This window comes from Mustela lutreola, chromosome X (assembly GCF_030435805.1).
Source record: "Mustela lutreola isolate mMusLut2 chromosome X, mMusLut2.pri, whole genome shotgun sequence".
NCBI lineage: Eukaryota > Metazoa > Chordata > Mammalia > Carnivora > Mustelidae > Mustela > Mustela lutreola.
In genome coordinates this window covers 53092942-53104938 of record NC_081308.1, presented here as the reverse complement: position 1 = coordinate 53104938, position 11997 = coordinate 53092942, and the positions used below count along the sequence as shown (strand labels likewise).

The 11997-nt window shown below is 34.9% G+C and overlaps 1 non-coding gene across 1 annotated transcript; it reads left to right on the top strand.

Moving 5' to 3' along the window:
• Window positions 1-2711: 2711 nt before the first annotated feature.
• Window positions 2712-2818, top strand: LOC131822304 (U6 spliceosomal RNA). The gene has a single exon (XR_009350183.1). It is a non-coding gene; the product is annotated as a U6 spliceosomal RNA (small nuclear RNA).
• Window positions 2819-11997: the final 9179 nt, after the last annotated feature.

The following is an 11997-nucleotide window of genomic DNA, read 5'->3' as shown; positions in this document are numbered from 1 at the left end:
TTTTATATTCTATTATTTCAGAGTTAGTTGCAGTTTCTACTTCCTTACTTCCTTTTTTGAAAAATAGATTAATTCTACAAAAAGTTTTTTCCAGCTTTATTGAAAAATAATCGACATATTATAATTTGTAAATTTAAGAAATGATTTCTTATAATATTGCAAACTTTTAACATTGTGTAAATTTTGTACAATTTGATAAATTGGTATACATCTGTATTGCAATATAATCTACATAAAAATGTTAATACATCTACTATCTCATATAGTTGCCACTGTTTTTATGCATGTATCGTAAGGAATTTTAAGATCTACTCTCTTAGCAACTTTTATGTATATAGTACAGTAGAGATAAACTTCAGAGTTCTTGTGGGTTTTGTTCCAGACCACCTCAATAAAGAGATTATCTCAATAAACTAAGTCAAATTATTATTGTTTTTTTGGTTTCCCAGTGCATATAAAAAAATAAACACTATACTGTACTGTTCAAAAGCATTATGTCTTTAAAGAAAAACAATGTATATACCTTAAGTAAACTAGTTCTGAGTTTTTAGTGGGTCATAATTACTGATCACAGATCACCATAATAAATACAATAATAATGAAAAAACTTGAAATATTGCAAGAATTACCAACATGTGACAGAGAGACACAAAATGAACAAATGTTGTTAGAAAAATGGAGGCAGCAGACCTTTTTTATACAAGAATCCTATAAAATTTCAACTTGTAAGAATGTGATATATGCAAAGTTTAATAAAGGGAAGCACAATAAAAAAGTATGTATATATTATTAACTATGATCATCATGCTGTACATTAGATCCCCAGAACTTTTTCATATTATAGTTGCAAGTTTGTACCCTTTGACCACCTTACTCCACCCCAGGTTCACCCCTTGTCAACTCAACTCTAAGTTTCTATTAGTTTGCCTTTTCTTCAGATTCTGTATGTAAGGGATATCATAATACATAAATTTAAAAAATATATAAAATCTTTGAAATATTTCACTTAGTATAATACCTTCAAGATCCATCCATGCTGTTGTAAATGGCAGTATTTCTTAATTTTTCATGGTTAAGTAGTAGTATTCCATAGTATATATTTACCATACTTATTTTATTCATTCATCCATTAATGGATACTGAAGCTATTTCCATCTCTTGCTTAGAGTTAATAATTTTATAATGAACATAAGAGTGCAGATATGTCTTCGAATAGTGACTCCGTTTCCTTTAGATATATACCTAGAAGTGGGATTACTGAATCATATGGTAATTTTACTTTTAATAATATGAATCATCTCCATACTGTTTTCCATACAAATTTATATCCCTATCACAGTGCATAAGTTCCCCATTTTCCCCAATATTTAACAAAATTTTTAGTTTTAATTTTTTGGTAGTATATATTCTAATAGGTAGTAATATCTTGCTGTGTTTTCCAGAAGTAAACAACAACAACAACAACATAATGACTTTGCCCTGAGTTTTTACATTGAGCACTTTTTAATGCTCCTGTTGGTCATTTATATAACTTTTTGAAAAAAAAAGTCTATTGAGATCCTTTTGCTATTTTTTAAATTATATATTTTTTTCTATTTGTATCTGTTGGTTATTAACCTCTTTTCAGATATAAGATTTGTAAGTATTTTCTTCCATTCTGTGGATTGTGTTTTTATTCTCTCTCTCTCTGTCTCTCTTTTTCGGCAATTCAGAAACTTTAGTTTGATGTAATACCATTTATTTATTTTTGGTTTTTTACTTGTGTTTTTGGTCTGGTATCCAAAAAACTATTGGCAAGACCAATGTCAAGGAGAATTTTTCCTATATTTTCCTTTAGGAAATTTAGTTTCATGCATCACATTTAAGTCTTTAATCTATTTCAAGTTAAGATTTATGAGTGATATAAGGCTCCAGTTTCATACTGTTTTATGTGACTATTCAGTTTTAAATATCATCTATTGAACAGACTATCCTTACCCATTACATATGTTGGCCCCTGTCAAATATTAGGTGACTGCATGAAAGGATTTATTTCTGGACTCTCAATTCTGTTCTACTTGTTTATTGGTCTGTTTTTATGCCAGTATACTTTATTGTTTTGAGCTTGAGGGCTTTGTAGTATAATTTCAAATCAAGAAGTGTAATTTCTCTTCTTCATTCTTTCTCAGAACTGCTTTGATTATTTGTTGTCTTTTATGGTCTCATATAAATTTTAGGATTCTTTACTTACTTCTGTCAAAAAATAATATTGGATATTTTTTAAAAGATTTTTTATTTATTTATTTGACAGAGAGAGATGACAAGCAGGCAGAGAGGCAGGCAGAGAGAGAGGAGGAAGCAGGCTCCCTGCTGAGCAGAGAGCCTGATGCAGGGCACGATCCCAGGACCCTGGGATCATGACCTGAGCCGAAGGCAGCGGCTTAACCCACTGAGCCACCCAGGCGCCCCTAACTTTGGATTTTTGATAGGAATAGAATTTACAGATGGTTTCCGGTAGTATGGACATTTTAACAATGTTAATTCTTACCGTTCATAAATATGGGCTATCTTTCCATTTGTATCTCCTTCAATTTCTTTATCAATGTCATAGTTTATGGGGTACAGATCTTTCATCTTCTTAGTTAAAACTTTTCCTAAGTATTTTATTATTTTTGATGCTATTGTGAATTAGATTGTTTTTCATCATTAGAGTGTAAAAATGCTCCTGTCTTGTGCTTACTTTGGCAGCACATATACTAAAATTGGAATGATGCAGAGAAGATTAGCGTGATCACTGAACAAGGATGACATGAAAAACTGGGAAGCATTCCACATTAAAAACAAAACAAAACAAAACAAAATTCTTGTCTTTTATATATTGATCTTGTATTTGGCAGCTTTACTAAATTTGTTTATTCAAATATTTTTGTGACGTTTTTAGGATTTTTTTACATGTAAGTTCATGTTATCCAAAAAAGGAAAATTTTATTTCTCCTTTTTTTTTTTTGGAGTCTTTTATTTCTTTGTGCTCCTTGTTTCTCTGGCTAGGACATCCAGTACTATGTCAAATGAGAGTAGTGAAAGTGGACACACTTGTCTTGTTTCTGATCTTTAAGGTGAAAACTTTCAAACTTTTTTGATTGAATATGAGATTAGCTCTGGGCTTGCAAAATGTGTTTTTTAATTGATTTTTTAAAATTTTTTATAAACATATAATGTGTTTTTATCCCTAGGAGTACAGGTCTGTGAATCACCAGGTTTACACATTTCACAGCACTCACCATAGCACATACCCTCCCCAATGTCCATACCCCCACCCTCCTCTCCCAACACACCTCCCCCCAGCAGCCCTCAGTCTGTTTTGTGAGATTCAGTGTTTTATGGTTTGTGTCCCTCCCAATCCCATCTTCTTTTATTTTTCTTTTCGTACCCCCCAAACTGCCTATGTTGCATCTCCACTTCATCGTATCAGGGAGATCATATGATAGTTGTCTTTCTCAGATTGGTTTATTTCGCCAAGCATAATACCCTCTAGTTCCATCCACGTCATCACAAATAGCAAGATTTCATTTCTTTTGATGGCTGCATAGTATTCCATTGTACATATATACCACATCTTATTTATTGATTCATCTGTGGAAGGACGCTTAGGTTCTTTCCATAGTTTAACTATTGTGGACATTGCTGCTATAAACATTTGGGTGCATGTCCCCCTTCAGAATGCCACGTTTGTATATTTAGGGTATATACCCAGTAATACAATCACTGGGTCATAGGGTAGTTCTATTTTCAGCTTTTTGAGGAACCTCCACGCTGTTTTCCAGAGTGGTTGCACCAGCTTGCATTCCCACGTACAGTGTAGGAGGGTTGCCCTTTCTCCACATCCTCGCCAACATCTGCCATTGACTGACTTGTTCATTTTAGCCATTCTGAAAGGTGTGAGGTGGTATCTTATTGTGGTTTTGATTTGTATTTCCCTGATGCCGAGTGATGTGGAGCATATTTTCATGTGTCTGTTGGCCATTTGGATTTATTCTTTGCAGAAATGTCTGTTCATGTCTTCTGTCCATTTCTTCATTGGATTATTTGTTCTGAGGGTGCTGAGTTTGATAAGCTCTTTATAGATTTGGGATACTGGCCCTTTATCTGGTATGTCATTTGTAAATATCTTCTCCCATTCTGACAGTTATCTTTTGGCTTTGTTAACTGTTTCCTTTGCTGTGCAAAAGCTTTTTGATCTGATGAAATCCCAATAGTTCATTTTTGCCCTTGCTACCCTTGCCTTTGGCGATGTTCCTAGGAAGAAGTTGCTGCTGCTGAGGTCAAAGAGGTTGCTACCTGTTCTCTCCTCAAGGATTTTGATGGATTCCTTTCTCACATTATGCTTCTTCATCCATTTCCAGTCTATTTTCATGTATGGTGTAAGGAAATGGTCCAATTTCATTTTTCTGCATGTGGCTGTTCCATTTTCCCAACACCTTTTGTTGAAGAGGCTGTCTTTTTTCCATTGGACATTCCTTCCTGTTTTGTTGAAGATTAGTTGACCATAGAGTTGAGGGTGTATTTCTGGGCTCTCTATTCTGTTCCATTGATCTATGTCTGTTTTTGTGACAGTTCCCTACTATCTTGATGATGACAACTTTGTAATAGAGCTTGAAGTCTGGAATTGTGATGCCAACAACCTTGGCTTTCTTTTTCAATATTCCTCTGGCTACTCGAGATATTTTCTGGTTCCATATAAATTTTAGGATTATTTGCCCCATTTCTTTAAAAAAAAAAAAAGGATGGGATTTTGATAGGGATTGCATTAAATGTGTAGATTGCTTTAGGTAGCATAGACATTTTCACAATATTTGTTCTTCCAATACAGGAGCATGGAACATTTTTCCATTTCTTTGTGTCTTCTTCGATTTTTTTCATGAGTGCTTTAGAGTTTTCTGAGTATAGATTCTTTGTCTCTTTGGTTAGGTTTATACCTAGGTATCTTAGGGTTTTGGGTGCAACTGTAAATGGGATTCACTCCTTAATTTCTATTTCTTCTGTCTTATTGGTATAAAAAAAATGCAACCAATTTCTGTGCATTGATTTTATATCCTGACACTTTACAGAATTCCTATACAAGTTAGAGCAGATTTTGAGTGGAGTCATTTAAGTTTTCCACATACAGTATCATATCATCTGCAAACAGTGATAGTTTGAATTCTCTTTTGCCAATTTGGCAAAATTTCCATGCCTTTAATTTCTTTTTGTTGTCTGATTGCTGAGGCTAGGACTTCTAGTACGATTTTGAATAGCAGTGTCATGATAACGGACATCCCTGCTGTGTTCCTGACCTCAGCGGAAAAGTATTCAGTTTTTCTCCATTGAGAATGGTATTTACAGTGGGTTTTTCATAGATGGCTTTGATAATATTGATAATATGTGCCTTCTATCCCTACACTTTGAAGAGTTTTAATCAGGAAGGGATACTGCACTTTGTCAAATGCTTTTTCAGCATCTATGGAGAGTATCAGATGGCTCTTGTTCTTTCTTTTATTAATGTGTTGTATCACATTGATTGATTTGCAGAAGTTGAACCAACCTTGTAGCCCTGGAATAATTCCCACTTGGTCGTGGTGAATAATCCATTTAATGTACTATTGAATCCAATTGGCTAGTATTTTGGTGAGAATTTTTGCATCTGTGTTCATCAAGGATATTGGTCTGTAGTTCTCTTTTTTGATGGGATCCTTGTCTGGTTTTGGGTTCAAGGTGATGCTGGCCTCAGAAAAAAAGAGTTTGGAAATTTTCCTTCCATTTCTATTTTTTGGGAACAGTTTCAGGAGAATAGGAATTAATTCTTCTTTAAATGTTTGGTAGAATTCCCCTGGGAAGCCATCTGGCCCGGGGCTTTTGTTTGTTTGGAGATTTTTGATGACTGTTTCAATCTCCGTACTGGTTATGTGTCTGTTCAGGTTTTCTATTTCTTCCTGGTTCAGTTGTGGTAGTTTATATGTCTCTAGGAATGTACCTATTTCTTCCAGATTGTTGAATTTGTTGGCGTAGAGTTGCTCATAGTATGTTCTTATAATTGTTTGTATTTCTTTGATGTTGGTTGTGATCTATCTTCTTTCAATCATGATTTTATTTATTTGAGTCCTTTCTCTTTTCTTTTTGATAAGTCTGGAAAGGGGTTTATCAATCTTATTAATTCTTTCAAAGAACCACCTCCTAGTTTTGTTGATTTGTCCTATTGTTTTTTTTTTGTTGTTGTTGTTGGTGGTGGTTTTTTTTTTGTTTCTATTTCATTGATTTCTGCCATGATCTTTATTATTCCTCTTCTCCTGCTGGGTTTAGGCTTTCTTTGTTGTTCTTTATGCAACTCCTTTAGGAGTAGGGTTATGTTGTGTATTTGAGATCTTTCTTATTTCTTGAGAAAGGCTTGTACAGCTTTATATTTTCCTCTCAGGACTGCCTTTGCTGTATCCCACAGATTTTGAACACTTTTGTTTTCATTATCATTTGTTTCCATGAATTTTTTCAATTCTTCTTTAATTTCCTGGTTGACCAATTCATTTTTTAGAAGGATGCGGTTTAGTCTCCATGTATTTGTGTTCTTTCCAAATTTCCTCTTGTGATTGAGTTCTAGTTTCAGAGCATTGTGGTCTGAGAATATGCAGGGGATGATCCCAATCTTTTGATAATGGTTGAGATCTGATTCATGACCCAGGCTGTGGTCTATTCTGGAGAATGTTCCATGTGCACTAGAGAAGAATGTGTATCTGTTATTTTGGGATGGAATGTGTTGAATATACCTGTGATGTCCATCTTGTCCAGTGTGTCATTTAAGGCCTTTTTCCTTGTTGATCTGTTGCTTGGATGATCTGTCCATTTCAATGAGGGGAGTGTTAAATTCCCCTACTATTATTTTATTATTGTCAATGTGTTTCTTTTATTTTGTTATTAATTGGTTTATTTAGTTGGCTGCTCCCATGTTAAGGTCATAGATATTTAAAATTGTTAGGTGTTCTTGTTGGACAGACCCTTTGAGTATGATAATGTGTCCTTCCTCATCTCTTATTATAGTCTTTGGCTTAAAATCTAATTGATCTGATATAAGGATTGATACCCCAGCTTTCTTCTGATGGCCATTAGCATGGTACATTGTTTTCCACCCCCTCTCTTTAAATCTGGGGGTGTCTTCGGGTCTATGATGAGTTTCTTGGGCAGCATATTGACGGGTTTTGCTTTTTATCCATTCTGATACCCTGTGTCTTTTGATTGGTGCCTTTAGGCCATTTACATTCAGGGTAACTATTGAGAGATATGAATTTAGTGGCATTGTATTGCCTATAATATGACTGTTACTGTATATTGTTTCTGTTCCTTTCTGATCTACTACTTTTAGGCTCTCTCTTTGCTTAGAGGACTCCTTTCAATATTTCCTTTAGAGTTGGTTTGGTGTTTGCAAATTCTTTCAGCTTTTGTTTGTCCTGGTAGCTTTTTAATCTCTCCTTCTATTTTCAATGATAGCCTAGCTGTATATAGTATTCTTGGCTGCATGTTTTACTCACTTAACACTCTGAAGTTATCATGCCAGGTCTTTCTGGCCTGCCAGGTCTCTGTGGATAAGTCTGCTGCCAATCAAATGTTTTTACTGTTGTACAGTTCTTCTCCCAGGCTGCTTTCAGGGTTTTCTCTTTGTCGTTAACAGTTGTAAATTTTACTATCAGGTTACGGGGTGTGGACCTATTTTTATTGATTTTGAGGGTCATTCTTTGCATCTCCTGGATTTTGATGTTTGTTCCCTTTGCCATATTAGGGAAATTCTCTACAAAAATTCTCTCCAATATACCTTCTGCTCCCCTCTCTCTTTCTTCTTCTTCTGGCATCCCAATTATTCTAATGTTTTGTCGTCTTATGGTCTCACTTATCTCTCAAATTCTCTCCTCATGGTCCAGTATTTGTTTGTCTCTCTTTTGCTCAGCTTTTTATTCTCCATCATTTGGTCTTCTGTATCACTAATTCTTTTGCCTCATTTATCCTAGCAGTAAGTAATTCAATTTTTTATTGCACCTCATTAATAGCTCTTTTGATTTCAACTTGGTTAGATTTTAGTTCTTTTATTTCTCCTGAAAGGGCTTTTATCTCTCTGGAGAGGGTTTCTCTAATATCTTCCATGCCTTTTTCGAGCCCAGCTAGAACCCTGAGAGTTGTCATTCTGAACTCTAGTTCTGTCATATTACCAATGTCTGTTTTGATTAGTTCCCTAGCCTTTGGTACTGCCTCTTGTTCTTTTTCTTGTGATGAGTTTTACCACCTTGTCATTTTGAGCAAATAAGAATATATAAAGGAGCAAATAAAATGCTAAAAGGGTGGCAAAGACCCCAGGAAATTGTGCTTTAACCAAATCGGAAGAGACCCCAAGTTGTGGGAGAACGAAAGGGGATAAAAAAGAAGTTCTAGGGGAAAAAAGGTTAAAAAAAAAGAAAACAAGGAAAAAATATTACCAAAGAAAAAAAATTATATATATACTGGACTTGTGACTAGAACAGGGTCATTCACTTAATTTTGGGAGTATTTTGGTCTCTTAGAAGAAACTACCTCCCAGGATTTTAAAGGATGATAAACATATAAGGGTAGGCACAATGATGGGATGGAATGAACCTATAAAAATGAGTTAAAAAAATTAATTTCTAAAAAATAAGTTGATAGAGCAAGTTGGTTGGGACTATAAAGAAAAATAAACTGGAGAGAATTTGCTCAGGCTGGACACTAGAACAATCTTGGAGCTAGATTTAGGGTATATTTTGATCTATTAGGAGAAGTTATACCCCAAATTATTTAGAAGAAAAAACCCTATGTGTAAAAAAATATATAGTTAGATACAATGGAGGATAAAATATGACTATAGTAATGAAGGTTCAAAATAGTTTATTTTTTTGTAAGCTATTTAAAAAATAAACTCGTTAAAAAATCATTGAAAGACAAATGGGTAAAAGTTAAAAAAAAGTAGCAGAAGAAAAAAGAAAAAATATATAACTGCAAGACTAAAGAATCATTGGGAGAAAGCCATGAATTCCTTGTTTTGCTTTCTCCTCCTCTGGAATTCCACTGTTCTCCTTAGTAAGTGAAGTTGATCTTGGCTGGGTTTCTTGTTGGTCTTCTGGGGAAGGAGCCTTTTGTATTGATTCTCAAGTGTCTTTGCCCGAATGGATTTATCCTGCCCTTACCTAGGGTAGGGCTAAGTAATCCGTGAACTTTTGTTCCCTGAAGGCTTTCCGTAGAGTTCTGGATGATGGAATGATAATGGCGGTCTCACAATCCGGCCCAGAGGAGTGGACAACTCAGGGCCCCACTCCTCAATGCACCCTCAAAGAAAAGTGCTTAATCACACCCATCTTCCCGGCCTCTGGCCATGCTTGGAGAAAAGCACTCTGTCATTCGCACTTGGAGAAATGTCCTTGGTCATTCTCATCTCCCTGGCCTCTGGCCGTGCTTGGAGAAAAGGGCTCAATTACTCCTGTCTCCCTGGCCCTTGGCCATGTTCCAAGCTCACCCTGCCTATTCCTGGTTCAAAGTAACCCTGGGTTGAGAGCTCACTCCTCAGCTTTGTCTCTGTAGCCGGCTTCCCCACTCTAATACCTGTGAATTCTGTGACATTCAGATACCCCTGGTCCTTCTGTGACCCTGAGGGACCTGGGGCTATGCTGACCCCACTTGGGCTTCACTCTGATTTAGCCTCTGGGGTGATATCCTTCAGTGGATCAAATTTAAAAAGTCCTGATTTTGTGCTCCATTGCTCCACAGCTTGCCTGGAGCTGGTCCCTCCCCCCGCAGTCTACCTTCCCTTTCTTTGGGTTCACTTTTCCGCCGGTTCTACCTTTCAGAAAGTGATCAATTTTCTCTTTCTAGAATTGTTGCTCTCCTTCTCTTTGATCTCCCATTGGACTTGTAGGTGTTTGCAATGGTTAGATAAGCTATCTACTGATCTCCTGCTACCTGATGTCGTCTCAGCCTGCTACTTCTCGGCCAATTTGAATCCTTCCACGGAATATGTGGTTTTCATTGTGTTGATGTGTATTCTTTCTGTACCCAGTTTGGTGAGTATTTTTATTATGAAAGGGTGTTGAATTTTGCCAAATGCCTTTTCTGCATATATTGAATTGATCATATGAGATTTCATTGATCATTCTATTAATATAATGCATCACATTTACTGATATGTGCTGGTGAATTCAGTTTTGTAGCATTTTGTAGAGAATTTTTACATTTTTTATTTATCAGGGATATGATCCAGTAGTTCTTTTTGTTGCTGATTTGTAAAGTGCCTCGGAGTATTTCAACCACTTCAACTTTTGGGAAGGGTTTTACAAGTGTTTGTATTATTTCTTCTTAAAATGTTTGGTAGAATTCACTGTGGACATCATCTGATTCTGGACTTTTATTTGTTAGAAGGTTTTTATTACGAATTCAATCTCCTTATTCCTAATTGGTCTGTTCACATTTTTTATGTCCTTATGATTCAGTCTTGATAGGTTGTATGTGCCTAGGAATTTGTCCATTTCCTCTAGGCTTTTGATTTGCTGGCATTTAACTGTCTGTTATCTTTTATATTTCTGTGGTATCTGTTATAATGTCTCCTTTTACATTTCTGATTTTATTGAGTCTTCTCTCTTTTTTCTGAGTTAGTCTAGCTGTCTTTTTTTATTTATCATTACCAAGTCTAATTTTATTTACCATTTTAAAAAACTTTCTAATTTTGTAATTCTATATTTCATTTATTTCTGCCCTAATTTTTATTTTTTTCATTGCTTTTGCTGCTTTTAAGTTTACTTTGTTCTTTCTGTACTTTTTTGAGCTGTTATATTGTTCTTTATTTGAAATCTTTTTTTAATACATTTATAGCTATAAAATTTCCTTTTATAACTGCTTTGCTGCTTCTCATAATTTTTTGGTATATATTTTTTTATTTTCCTCAAGATGTATTTTTATTCCCACTTTGTCTTCTTTTTTTGATTTTTTGTTTGTTTTAAAATGTGTATGTCTGTGTATTTTTAAATTTTCCAAATTTCCTTCTGTATTGATTTCTAGCTTCATATTATTTTGGCTGGAAATATACTCGATATGCTTTCGATATTATTGATTTTGGGGGGACTCTTGTTTTGTGGTTTAAAATGTGATCTATCCTAGACAATTTTCCACGTGTGTTTGAGAAGAATATTTATTATGATACTATTGGATGGAATATCCTGTAAATATATTAGTTTCATTTGACATAGTTCTTGTTTGTTTGTTTTGTTTTGTTTGTTTGTTTGTTTGGTTGAGAGAGAGCAGGGCGGAGAGAATGAGCAAGGGGTAAGGGCAGAGACAGAGGGAGAAGATTCCCTCCTGAACTGGGAGCCCAATGTGGGATTCTATCTCAGGACCCTGGGATCACGACCTGAGCCAAAGGCAAAGGCTTAACTGACTGAGCCACCCAGGTGTCCAGGCAGTGTTTAAATTCACTATTTTCTTATTGATTTTCTGTCTGGATGATCTATCCATATGTAAGAGTGGGGTATTATTGTCCCCAGATACTATTGTATTGCTATTTATTTCTCCTTTTTGTTTTGTTAGTATTTGTTTTATATATTTATGGGGCTCAATATTAGGTACATGATATTTACAGTTACTGTATGGATGAATTGATGACACTTTTCTTATTGTATAATGACTGTGGTGATTTTTAGCTTATATAAACCCTATTTTGTCTGTTATAGTTATTGCTACCCTTGTTTTCTTTTGTTATCATTAGCTTGGAATATCTTTTTCCATCCCTTTACTCTCTGCCCATGTGTGTCCTTAAAGCTATAGTGATTCTTTTATATGCAACATATTGTTGGATCTTGTGTTTTTTGTTTGTTTTTTAAATCTATTCTAGCCTTTCTATGATTTCCAACTGGATGATTCCATTCACTTACAGTTAAAGTAATTATTTATACATAAAGACTTAACTATTGCCTTTGATTCTTTTTATATTTCCTGATTTATTTAAAT